Source organism: Meleagris gallopavo, chromosome Z, assembly GCF_905368555.1.
Source record: "Meleagris gallopavo chromosome Z, MGAL_WU_HG_1.1, whole genome shotgun sequence".
Taxonomy (NCBI): Eukaryota; Metazoa; Chordata; class Aves; order Galliformes; family Phasianidae; genus Meleagris; species Meleagris gallopavo.
This window is the reverse complement of record NC_139435.1, coordinates 12153761-12167334: the sequence shown is the minus strand read 5'-3', so window position 1 is coordinate 12167334 and position 13574 is coordinate 12153761. Positions and strand designations below refer to the sequence as shown.

The 13574-nt window shown below is 42.1% G+C and overlaps 1 protein-coding gene across 3 annotated transcripts in view; it reads right to left on the bottom strand.

Annotated features, from left to right (window-relative positions):
• Positions 1-13574, bottom strand: part of EGFLAM (EGF like, fibronectin type III and laminin G domains) — a 78723-nt gene that overhangs the window by 56463 nt on the left and 8686 nt on the right. The window lies entirely within an intron of this gene.

Genomic DNA, 13574 nt, shown 5'->3' with positions numbered 1-13574 from the left:
CTATAGTGGTTGGTTCACTCCTCTTGAACCTCTCAATATTGTCATATGGCTATGCTGATCTCACAGGACCTCTCCGTATCTTTCTGTTTCCTTTGCATGCTTTGGCCTTTCAGTACACTGGCAAATTTGGCTGCTTTAAAGAGAAAACACTGGAAGATCAGAAAACTCTGAAATCCATTTCTCTAGTAACACATAAATGCCTGCATTTGCTGCCTGAGAAAGGGGCAGACAGAGATGGTTGTCTGCTCTGCAGCCAGAGCAAATCTGGTGCAACACAAACCTCACCCTGCTACACAGGGGACCAAGGCATTCCTCAGGAAGTTCCCAGTTTTCAAATACATACAGTTTTTTTTGGTGGAACTGTCAAAAGACCTTATCAATTAACTGAAGGTAATTAGCTTTAAAGAAAAATAAATAAAAGCACATGATCACTAAGAGCAGCTTTGAGAAGAAACTCTCCTATTTTTCCGGGGACATCTCAGTTCAGGATGGGCAGAGCAAATTATGAGGGTGCTGCAAATGTGGAGCAGGGCACGCCAAAAAATAAAAGATCCTAAAATGTCCCAGAGAAAGCAGCAGCAGCAGGATACCTTTCCTGGCTGATGAGATACAGACATTTGCTCAGAAGCCTCCATACCACTCATCTTGTGATCTAAGGCAGCAACCTCCCAGCAAGAGCTTCTTGACAATAGGTATTGTACAGTGCATGCATTATGTTACCAGGATCAAGGGTTTTAACACAAATTGTCCTAACAGCTATCATTCGTGCACTTGAAACCAAACTCATGAAACAAACAGCTGCAACAGAGAATTGATTCAAATGGTAATGTTTTAAATGTTTTAATGGTAGCTCCATGTTTTCATAGGCAATGGTTTTTACTTTAGTTATGTTTTTGTATGTCCTTATTTAAACAAACTGTAATTAAAGGAAATCTTTTTTTTCCCACTAATTCTGATAAAAAATCAAGAGCAATCAAGCTATTGTAAGGATAATTTTTAGATGGGAAGCAAGCCTACATCTGATTTGTCACTCCCACCAACATATTTGATTTGAACTTGAATACAAAACATAGCAGCTTACAATCTCTGCAGAGTATCAATCAACATCAATACCTTAGAAGTTAAATCAAGAGTAGACCTGACAGTCTGGCCCTTTTCATGCTGACTCTGTATTTTCCCTTGATATGAAAAGTTGTTTTACAGTTTTTAACCTGAATGAACAAATATGACCAGGTTAACATTTGGTTAACATCAAAAGCTCCTTGTTTTCAAGTTCCCCATTACTTTCAAGTTACCCATAACTTTTAAGTTACCAAATTACTTTTCTCCACTACAAAAAATCCAAGATAGTGTTAATACAATCATGAAAGGATAACTATAAATGAAGCTTAAAAGAGCCATCCTTCTTTCCTTGCTCATTCCTTACACCTGAAGCTTTAGCTGTTCTTATTTGGAAAATAAATCCCAAGGACTCCTGGTGGTTATGTCCTGGCAAATCTGCACAAAAACTTCTACTACTGGGACCACACCAAGAAATTTTCCTTTATTATTGAAACTGTACAGGAAAAGAAATGCCAACCAACCAAATGAACAAACACTACACCTTCAGGAAAAGGCACAAGCCGATTGTATGCTACTGGCTTACATCTCCTACGTGCTCTAGGATCTTGCTTGTCAATAAATCCTGAAAATGAGTATGCTCTTTAGCATCTACAAGAATGATTTAAGTTGGAAGGAACATTAAAGGTCATCTAGTTCCAAACCGCTGTTGTAGGCAGAATCACCAGGCACTAGATCTGTCTGCCCAGGATCCCATCCATCCTGGCCTTGAACACCACCATGGAGAAGTTCTTGTGGACGTATTAGGGCAGTGTTCCACTTTATGATAAAGTGAGGAAACATTCTTAGCACTCTGCCTACACTAACTATCCTTTTTCACTGTGATGATCTAAGCACAACTAATGGAATCATTTAAAACAGCTGCAGTCCACACTAGCAGGATCTTACTCCACAGATCCAAGCCTCCAGCCAGAACTCTGGTCTCTGTCCCAGCACTTCCCATTTCCCAAGCAGCAAAACTGGGAGCTGCAGCCTCCCTCATTGACTCTCCAGGGACATGGTCAGTGTCTTCCTTCCCCAGCTTCCAGGGAATGGATGTGGAACAGAGCACGTCCTGAACAAACAAACAGAGTCAGCGCTTTGGGCAGTGGAGCCGAGCAACCCACAGGCTTTTAAGCTTGCTCCTGAGATGCTAAGAGCTACCCAGGACACTAAGGGTAGATTGGACAGGCTGCCCAGGAACTGGTGGAGTCACCATCCCTGTAAGTGTCCAAGAAATGTGTAGATGTGGCACAGAGGGACACAGTTAGTGGGCACGGTAGTGATGGGCTGACAGCTGGACAGATGATCTTAGAGGTGATTCTGTGATACATTCATATATTTTAATGGCCTCTACAGTTTCTAGCACAAGTCCAGGCTCCTAGACAAATGCATGAGATGGTTTGGAGAATAGCACAGATCACAGACCATTTCCATAAGCCAGTGTGTACATATTTTGGGAAGGAAAGAAGTTCAGCCATATGTATCAGAGTCAAGTCATGGTATGCTACTTGCTCTCTGAGTCCTCACCTACTTTATTAGCCTAGACTCAATCTTACACATCTCTGCTTTTCTTGAGAGCTCTGAACACATCAGTGTGTGCCACCTCAGAAGCACATCTCTGAGAACCTCATGCTGCAAAAAGACAAGAGCATCTGTCTTATAAACAATAGCACTGTAAGGCAGCACTGCACATTTAGAAGTATCTCTTTATTATTCACAATACTCTCTGAGGTAGATTGATATTAGAGCTGAAACAGTAATAAAGGGAAACAACAACAACCCCGTAACTCCAACATATTCATGCATTCCTTGTACTTCCTGTCAGTCAGACTTGTTTGTACAAGAGGCACAGTTGCTGAAATAACAAAATTTAACCAACAATGACAAATACTCAAAGAAGGCAAGCTTCAAATTCATGTACTAAACACACTATAGGCCCATAAAATTATTTTAATAATTAATAAAATATATTAATTACATTAATATATTAAAAAAATATTTAAAAGTATTTGGTGAATAATTTGGAATAAGAAATACATTTGAAAAAAATGCAGTTCATGTGCAGACTATCTGCAAGCACAGAGATGCAACATCCGCTAATGAAGACCTGCCATGAATTATTCACCCAACCCTACCAAATATTATTATCTCCAGTTTGCAGATGATGAAAGAGAACAGAGTGCCAAATACTGATCTCAGTGACACTGGTGTGTAAATTGCCACTGAAGGACTCAGTCCTAACTTACGACAGAGAAAATGAGCGCAAGTGGCTGCAGAGGTTGATACTTCCACTTTTTTTGGTTAATTCTCCATAAAAGAATTTCCCTAGCACTACAGACCTGCAAGAAGTGTGTTCAGGAACCAAATATCAATGCCTTCAGAGCCCAGCACTTCCCAAGGGGTGACCCCAGCCTATCCTGAACAATGATCATAGAATAGCAGAATCACAGAATAATTAAGGTTGGAAAAGACCCCCAAGGTCATCTATTCCGACCAACAATCCACCACCACCACGGCCATTAACCATGTCTGTAAAAACATGCAGATGTGTGGGATCATCCTACCTGGCATTGAGCTGCTCCTGACCACACCACGAGCCAAGAAAAGAACAAAAAAAAAAACCAACCCCAGCAACGCAAAGAGAAGTATCTGTGCTGTCCCCACAGTCTTCCATAGCCACCCTGCAGACCTTGCAGTTTGCTGATAGGTATCACAGAATCACAGAATCACAGAACTGTGGGGGTTGTAAGGGACCTCTAGAGATCATCGAGACCAACCCCCCTGCCAAAGCAGGTTCCCTACACCAGGTCGCACAGGTAGGCGTCCAGGCGAGACTTGAATATCTCCAGAGAAGGAGACTCCACAACCCCCCTGGGCAGCCTGTTCCAGTGCTCCGTCACCCTCACTGTGAAGAAGTTCTTACGCACATTCGTGCGAAACTTCCTATGCTGCAGCTTATGTCCGTTTCCCCTTGTCCTGTCTCCATTTACCACTAAAAAGAGACTGGCCTCACCACTATGGCTGCCACACCTCAGATATTTATAAACCTGGATCAGGTCCCCTCTCAGTCGTTTTTTCTCAAGGCTAAACAGACCCAGTTCACTTAGCCTTTCTTCATAGGGGAGATGCTCCAGGCCCTCCACCATCTTTGTGGCCCTCCGCTGGACTCTTTCCAAGAGATCCCTGTCTTTTTTGTACTGGGGAGCCCAGAACTGGACACAGTACTCCAGATGAGGCCTTACCAGGGCAGAGTAGAGGGGGAGGATCACCTCCCTCGACCTGCTGGACACGCTCTTCTTAATGCACTCCAGAATGCCATTGGTCTTTTTGGCCATGAGGGCACACTGCTGGCTCATGGCCAACCGGTTGTCCACCAGGATGCCCAGGTCCCTCTCTGCAGAGTTCCTCTCCAGCAGCTCATCCCCCAGCCTGTATTGGTGCATGCAATTCTTCCTCCCTAGGTGTAAGACCCTACACTTGCTTTTGTTGAACCTCATCCGTTTTCTTACTGCCCAGCTCTCCAGCCTGTCCAGGTCTCGCTGAATGGCAGCACAGCCTTCAGGCGTGTCAGCCAATCCTCCCAAATTCGTATCATCAGCAAACTTGCTGAGGGTAATCTGAGGTATCTGGGGACTCAGAGCTACTTCTTGATTGCCAGACTCCAAATTTCACACAACCCATCAGAAAGCAAAGAATGTCCATTTTTGGATGAACATTGCCTTCGTAACCATCTCAAAGGAACTACGGGATCAGACAGAAGCAATGTTTATGTCACAGAGATGCAGAAGATGTCATGGCTTCCAAACAGTCATACTGCAGCGCTATATCAAAGCAGATTGTAGCTGATCATTGCTGATCAACTGCTGCAACATGTATCACTGCTTTACTAACAGATCATTTTGAGATAAATGCATGCCTGAGGTATTTTGCAAGATGTTACAGGACATTGTGTAGTAGGCGCACTAAAAATTACATTAAAACTGATCTAAACATTTATGGATGTTTAGTACAAAGGTTCTGCTTAGATAATAAAATACACTTATTTTTCAAGGGGAAAACTAAGCCTTGGGACAGTTCCCTGCCAAAGCATAAATGTTTACAGGTTCCCCTGCTCCATCCCTTTTACAAGTCCATGTGCCTTAGCTCTTCCCAGACAGAAGACTTGTCATAGGATCATAGAATTCTTAAAGTTGGAAGGAGTCTTTAAAGATCATTTAGTCCAATTTCCCTGCAATGAGCAGAGACATCCACAAACAGATGAACTCGCTCAGAACATGGTCAAAACTTGAATGCCCATAGTCACAGAGCTTCCACCACATCTCTGGGCAACCTGTTCCAGTGCCTCTTATTACTCTTACTGTAAAAAAACTTCTTCCTAATATCCAACCAGTCTCTCTCCTCTTTAGGTTTGAAACCATTTCCCCTTGTCTTTTCACCACAGGCTCTACTAAAGAATCTGTCCCCTTCATTTCCGTAGCTCCCCTTCAGATACTGAAGGGCTGCTCTCACATCTGTCCAGAGCCTTCTCTTCTCCAGGCTGAACAGCTCCAGCTCTCTCAGCTGGTCCTTGTAGGAGAGGTGTTCCATTCCTTAGAACATTTTTGTGGCCCTCCTCTGGATGCGCTCCAACAGATCTGTGTCCTGTACTGAGGACTCCACGTCTGGATGCAGTACTCCAGGTGAGGTTTCACCAGCGCAGAACAGAGGGGTAGAGTCATCCTTTTTTCCCTTCTTAAAAATGAGAGTCATGTTGCCTTTTTTCCAGTCAACAGGGACTTCACCTGATTGCCATGACTTTTCAAATATCATTGAGAATGGCTTTGCAACTACATCAGCCAGTTACCTCAGGACTCTGGGATGTACCTCATCAGGACCCATAGAGTTCTGGATGTTCAGGTTCCTCTGATAGCCATGAGTTTGATCTTCACTCACAGCAGGAGAAATGTTGCTTCCCCAGCCCCCTCCTTCTGAACCAATCAATTGAGGGCTGCATGATGAGCAGTTATCAGAGCAGACCAAGGCAAAAAGTTTTCGAGTACCTCAGCCTTCTCCTTGACTGCTGTTATCAGCCTGCCTGTGTTATTCACAAGTGGAGGTACACCCTCTTGGGCTTTCCCTTTCTGGTTGAGTACCTCTAAAAGCCTTTCTTGTTTACCTTGGCATTCCATGCCAAGTTCAGTTCAAGCTGGGCCTTGGTTTTCTTGCCACATAGTCTAACAACTTTCCTATGCTCTTCTCATGGTACGTGCCCCTGCTTCCACAGTGTATTTTCTTCTTGCTCTGCAGTTTGACCACCAGGTCCCAGTTCAGCTGCATCAGTCTCTTGCCTTCCTTTCTTGACTTGCTACATCTGGGGATGGAGAGCTCTTGTGCCCCTAGTAAAACTTCCTTAAAAATCTGCTAGCTCTGCTCTGCACCCTGACCCATGAGGATAGTTTCCCAGAGTCTTTCGTTGACTAACTCCCTGAAAAGCTGGAAATTAGTTTCCCTAAAATTTAGCATCCTGATTTTGCCTGTTTCAGTATCCCTCAGGAGCATGAACTCCACCACAATGTGATCACTACAGCCCAGACAGCCTTCACTCCTAAGTCACCAACCACTTCATTTGCATTGGTGAGCAGCAGGTCCAGTATTGCATCTCCCCTGGTGGAGCCATCTATTTCTTGACTCAATAAGCTGTCCTCAGTGAATTCCAGGATTCCCTACAGCTCACCAGGCTACTTTTCCAGCAGATGTCTGCATAGCTGAAGCCCCCCAGGAAGAGGAGTACTTGTGGCTGTGGTGGTTCCACCTGCAAAGTTCCTCTGCAGTAAGATTCTGTCTATGCACAAGAAAGCTTTGATCATAAAGAACAAGGAATCAATTTATGTAAAAATAAAATGAAACACACTCTGTGCTAATACAGTCATTCTCCTTTCCAGCCAAGGAGGTACAGAAAGTTTGATATTGCCCAAAATGCTTTAAAGAAACCAGTGATAGAACAACGTTGAATGGGCAGTGTCACGTTTAATTCTCTCCTTACAGCTATTTATTTTCTTGTTTATATACCTCTTTGGTTCTGTACTTGCAAATATATGCAAAAGCTGCCAAAACAGTGAAGAAGTCACAAAACAAGCTGTTCACTTGACCTAAAGAATACACAATCCTCTCGGCTGGAGTTAATTTAAATTAATTCTTCACAAAAGAAACTAATTAAAAATGGTCAAAAAAAGGACATCACTATCCCAACTATAGAGTTAATATTTCTGTTGCTGCACCTGCTGCCTCAACCCTCATTTCAGCTCACCCTGCCTTACTGCTAGTGGAAACTCTTCCAGTGAAGTCAATATCTATTCAAAGAGTTGGCAGATTCCTGAAAATTTAGGTATTGCATTGTACTCCTGCTCTCTCTCACCTGTCCTGAGTGAGAACTGGGACTCTGGTGGGCTTCAGGTGGTGCTGCCTGCAAGTCAACACAAAGATGTGAGATAATGATGTGCCCAGCACCACTTTCCTCTCTCCTGGAAGATAAATGCCACGAAACAGCCTCAGCCCAGACATCAAATTTCTCTACACCATCACTGTGTGATCACCAGTGAAGTACCTGCTCAGAATGCTCTCCAATCTGTGCCAGGAAGCAATGTACCAGTGTATTGAGATGCTCCTCCTTATCACTGAGTCTGCCCATAGAGATTTTGCTACCACTGTGATTTTAAACAAAATCAGTTTAAGTAGATAATGGGAAGACTTTAAATTACTCCACACAATGTCCCAGCCCAATGAGACAGCTCTTGTGTAGACATCCTCCAGTTACTGCGTGAAAACTGCTAGTGTGAACACAGACACATTCCTCTCAGCCCTGAGATGACCCCCAAATCTTACCAGAGGGATGAACAGTTACTGAAAAAAAAGTATATATGGAAAAAATAACCTTCAAAACCAATGTGTTTCAGGTAAGTTGAATAAACTTTGTTGTGTTTTAATGGAAATTTCAAATTTTATTTTCATTCTGAACGAGACTGAAAATTTAGCCTGATTGATAACAGTATTTTTTAAAATATTCATGCATGGATTATCTGGAAAGATCAAAGTTAGAATATTTTTGCTTAGCATTTTAGTTATATATTATATTTGATTTTCTCTTTCCATTTTAGCCATTTATGCTGTTTCAAATCATGCAGTTAGCCACAGATCCTCACAATATAAAATAATGTACAAACAATAAAAAGATACAACCCACATGCAATACTTTGATAACTCACTTTAGCGCGAAAACAGATCATTTCATCTTTACTAGTGTGTTCTTCTGAAAATTGTAATCTTTAGAGGTCAACAAAATGAGCTGGAATCGTCATTATTTTATTTTTTAATCTCTGTGGGTAAGTACTAAGAGCTACTAACTGAAAAATTCTATTTTCTCTGTGATGCATCTCCTTTTTCAGTCCCATGAAATGAGAAATTTGCCATTGAAATGCTGTCTGTCTCTAACATCATGACATAAGGGAACAGGAATAAAAAATCATGCAAGACAATTCCAATGAATTCTGCAATAAAGTTTTCAGAACAAATCTTCTCTAGAAAGAAAAATTACTTTGGACTTCTTTTGAGCCAAACATTTTTTAATTTAATTCATTAATTTGTCAAAAAAAAAAAGGAATTTTATTAAAATGATATTTTATCACACATTTTTGAGAAAAAAGTTGTATCTACTCCTAGTGTCAAAATAAACTCTCTCACTGAAATAATGGTGAAATTCCCATATGTAAAACAATAAGCATCAAAAGGGCCTTTTTTTATTTATCTCCTTTTTATAGATTGGACTGGGTTATGTAAATAGTACAGCAGCATGAAGACAGCATGATGAACCAAAAAACATCAGGAAATCATAAATGAAAAAAACATGCCATCTTTCTATCTCTTTGAAGCATTTTCTGTTTCCCACCACTGGGTACAAAAGAAAACAAGAATCTCCCAACCGCAATAATTATAGAAGATGATGACTGAAACAAGGAATTCTCAGGCAGTCTTTCTTGATCCTGCCTGTGGTACGCTTAGTAGCAGCACCAATGTAGAAAACTTCAAAAAACTGAGAAATTTTGGTAGTCACTGCTCTGCACGAGTCACCTACTGAAGAGAAGCACAGGAGATGGATGCTGCATGGGGCATAGGTCAGATCAGAGCGCTGCTGGATCCTCTCCCAGCCACAACCCTGACACATCCCAGATCGGAACATGGTGCATTTCCTTACACTGCTTCTGATCCACTGGGTCTCAACACGAGTAGATTCACTGGGTCACCTGCACATCAACACAACCAGCACCACTGCCAAGACTGTGGCCACTACTGCCCTACAGAGGCAGCGGTGGTTCATGCGTTGCAGTGTGATCCATCCTTTCAAAATACTGTAACGAGACCAATAGGAAACAGTAACACTGCCATAATGGTATGCTCAGACCCATGTGATGTTTTTCTGCTGCAGCCAGTATCATCTGCTATCTGTCCCAAGTACATTTACAGTGATGGCCATTGGAGTATTTATAGCCCTGGGAAAAGCAATGAAGGAGACAAAGCTAGAAACTTAAGCTATAACACAATGCAGGGAATCCCGCTAAAAACAAGCAGGCACAAGGTCACTGACAGCTTCATCATGACTTTTCCTGTGGTGGCGGTGCAGGAAGGGGAGGGCTGAAATGAGGAAGCGCCGCTGCTTACATTCCTCCAGCTGGGTTCTGCTGCCAGTGGCTCTGCATGGTACTGCCACTTCCAAATGGGAGAAGGAGAAGCAGAAACTGACTTTTAAAAGAACTGTTTAAGAACTAGAAAAATATCTACCCACGGATAGTTATGCACCAGAACTGCTTTCGGGGAATTTCTTCCTTCCTTTTAGAAGTAGGATGAGCACTATCTCTGAGCAAAGGTTTAGTTTCTGTCCTGCCTTCACAAAAAGGCAGGGCAATCTTCAGATGTGCTGCCTGATGGGACGAACCAAAGGAAACTCCACAGCCAAGAAAAACTGTCATCAAGAGGTGTCTCTCTTCTACCACAGAGACAAAGCAACAGCTGGCTGCCTCCTGCCCTACCACTTCCCCAGGGCAGCTCCCTTCCCTTCTGTGCTCTCAGATGTCATCTAAGAGAATGCAACCTACTTGCTTAGCAAAAAAATAAAGGCTACTCTCTGTTCTCTTGTTGGCAAAGTATCTGAGGTATGAAGGAGCATAAACATAGGATGTGCTCCAGAGGCAAAACTGGGCAAGTGGTAGGATGGCACGGACAGGACATGGGAGGAGAAAGCAGGTGGGAAAGGGATCCTTTCTAAGATGTTCTGCTTCAAGACATAAAAAGTACGAGTTACAGGCACTGGAAACTTCTCCATAGGTGGCTACTACTGTCTAAACACACAGAAAATTTAGGACTTTGCTTAGGATCATAGAATAATGGGAATTATAGAATCATGAGGGTTGGAAAAAACCTCCAAGATCATCTATCCCTACTGTCCACCTTCCACCACTATTACCCACTGACCCACTTCCTCAAGTACCACACTTAATGTTTCATGAACATCTCCAGAGATGGTGACTCCACCATCTGCAGCCTGTTCCAGAGCCCAACAAAACTACTTCATACTAAAGTTAAAGAATGCACTATGTACCTAAATTGACCAGACTGCCTCTACTACAGTTATTTTTTGATTTTATATTATATTGAAAGTCTCCCACAGTATACACCACGATGCCTGGTAGCATAGAAATCACCCACATTGACAATATTCAATCTGATTATAGATAATACATTTTCTTCATGTTTATGAACAGTGCTACAGTGAGACACATGGTCCTTCAAACACTATTGAAAGCAGAAATCAGAGAACGTGAACAAAGCTAATCACACAGCTTAAAGCCCTTAGCTGACTCTTAGGTATTCCCAGTGAAAATAAACTGTTCTAAAGAAGGATAATACCGTTCTGAAATGAAATGATGTGAGGATAAAGTCAGCCTTCTACATTTTCTGAGTAGTTATAACATGGATAAAATGCATAGAACAATTGCATAACAAAGACTATATTAATTATAAAAAATGTAGCTATGTTATATATAGTCTATGAAAATGCCAAAATTTGCTTTTCTCATCAATGAATAACACTTAAAGGAATATTTTGCAGGAGTTTGTTATGCAAAACTTATTATCTCCAATGGGAATCATGGTAAAATGTTCATGCAACTTGAAAAATGTTCTCATTGATGCCTCTTAATCTCTTTACCTAGGACAAATTTCTCTTTCCATTTTCTTTTGAAACCAACTACAAAGCCAAACTCTTGAATAAATAGTTCACTTGCTACCAGAAACAAAATTAAAGGAGAGCTTATGGAAAAAAGTGAATATGTCAGACAGAAAAACCTAAATCTCACAGATGCACTGTGTACACACATACACAAAAATTAAATTATAAAGAAGACAAAGTTCATCATGTGACAAGCAACAAATGTGCAGGATGGGGACAGGGCACATCCACCAGCCAACTGGCTACCAACTGGCATGAGGTTGTTCCTCTCCAGGTGCAGGACTTTGCATTTCCCTTCAATGAACTCCATGAGGTTTCTGTCAGAGCATACTTCCAGCCTGTTTATGTCTGTTCTGAATGACAGCCACAACCCTCTGATATATCAGACAACTCCTCCAAGTTTTGTGTCTTCAGCAAATTTGTGGAGGTTGCACTCTGTCCCACCATATAGGTCATTAATGTGGATGTTAAACAGTTGGTCTTGCCAATAAAAACTGAGATGAAAGCACTGAGCCTTTGTGTGCTCTTTGGCTCTGGGTCTCCTATCCACTTTTTGCCTACTCTTCCTTTTTTCTGCTGAAGCAACTGCAGGAACCCTTCTTGTTGCCCTTCTCATACCTCACAAGATTCAATTCAAGTGGGCTTTGGTTTTTCTAACCACAATGTTACATGCTCAGACATTGTTTGTATTCTTTCTGGGATGCCTGCCTCTGCTTCCTCCTTTTGTTTGCTTTCTTTTTATGTAAGAACTTCATCAGGAGTTCCCTGTACCCATGCAGGAATCTTGGTGCTTTTACCAGACTTTCTGCATGACAAGATCGATCATTCTTCAGCTAGAAAACCAACCATTTCCCCTGGTCCTCTCCAGGGATGGAGATCATTCCAGCTGGAAGTTAGCTTTCCTAAAATGTAGTATCCATTCCCATCCTATTCTCTGGTTTCAGGATCCCATGTTTACTTACATGCCAACCTACCCTTTGTTAACTCACTTGGCTGTGGGACACACCTTTTTTTCCCGGATGCTTCTAGTTTAAAGCTATACGAATGAGGACAGTGGAATGGCTGACAGTGGTATTTTGCCTTACTTAGGTGGATCCCATGTAATCCTAGTAATCCTCAAACCCTGAAGAAGGTCTCACTATAAAAGGAAAATCCCTGATATTGGCCCCAGCTATGCAAAAACATATTAATACACTGAATCCTCCTCAAAACCATCCCTCTCATCAGCAGAACTACCAAAAGCCAGCTTGGGCCTCACACTGTAGCCAGCTAGTCATGCTTGATATGCCCAAGGTCTCCCTATGCATTCTCACTGTAAAAGCAGCAAGCGGTAATAGTCCAAGCCTGCTCTCTTCACAAAATCCTCTATCTGAGTTCCCAACAAAGAGCAGAGGCCCCTAGATAGGGGAAGTTGGAAGTTGAGGCTTTGGTGTCCCGTGTCAGGGAGTCACCCACACCACCACTCACTGCTTTCTTCAGTGCTGGTGCACGGCTTCCTGCAGATGGCTCAAGGTGCAGAACTGACTTAAGAAATCAGCTCAGTTGCAAATGTCATTTTATTGCAGACTACTGGAGGCCAGGTCAGGGAGAAAATCTGGCATCTTCTCAAGAAGCAGACATTTCTTCTCCAGATCAGATTCTCCATAAGAATCAGGACAATTTCACTATCTTCTGCAGACATCAAGTCTCTCCATAAACTATTAACATCAATAAAAAAAAAAAAAACAAAAAACAACAAAACAACAAAACACAAAGAAAATTACTTGCATGTTGTAAGTGACAGAAACAGAAACATATTTTTAAACCTGAATCTCTGCACTAATGCAGTATAGAACACAGCTTTATATCAGCTGTATATTAGAAGAGCTAGTATACAAGAATTGGGATGTGAAAGCAGCAAGGGTGACTGTCAAAAGACAAACCTTTGCTGCACTGAGACTGAGACACTGAGACATGGAAATTTATCCCAGTGTAAGGAGAGACCAACTCCATATGGGAACAGTAAACGACTGTGGGATAATTATAACTGCACGCATCAGTGCAGGTTATAGGATGACCTGCTAGAGAGAAACTCTGTACAGAAGGACCTGGGTGTTCTGGTGGACAACAGGTTGGCAATGGGCCAGCAGTGTGCCCTTGTGGCGAAGAAGGTGAATGGTATCATGGGGACATAAAAAGAATGTGGCCAGCAGGTCAAGGGAGGTGATCCTCCCCT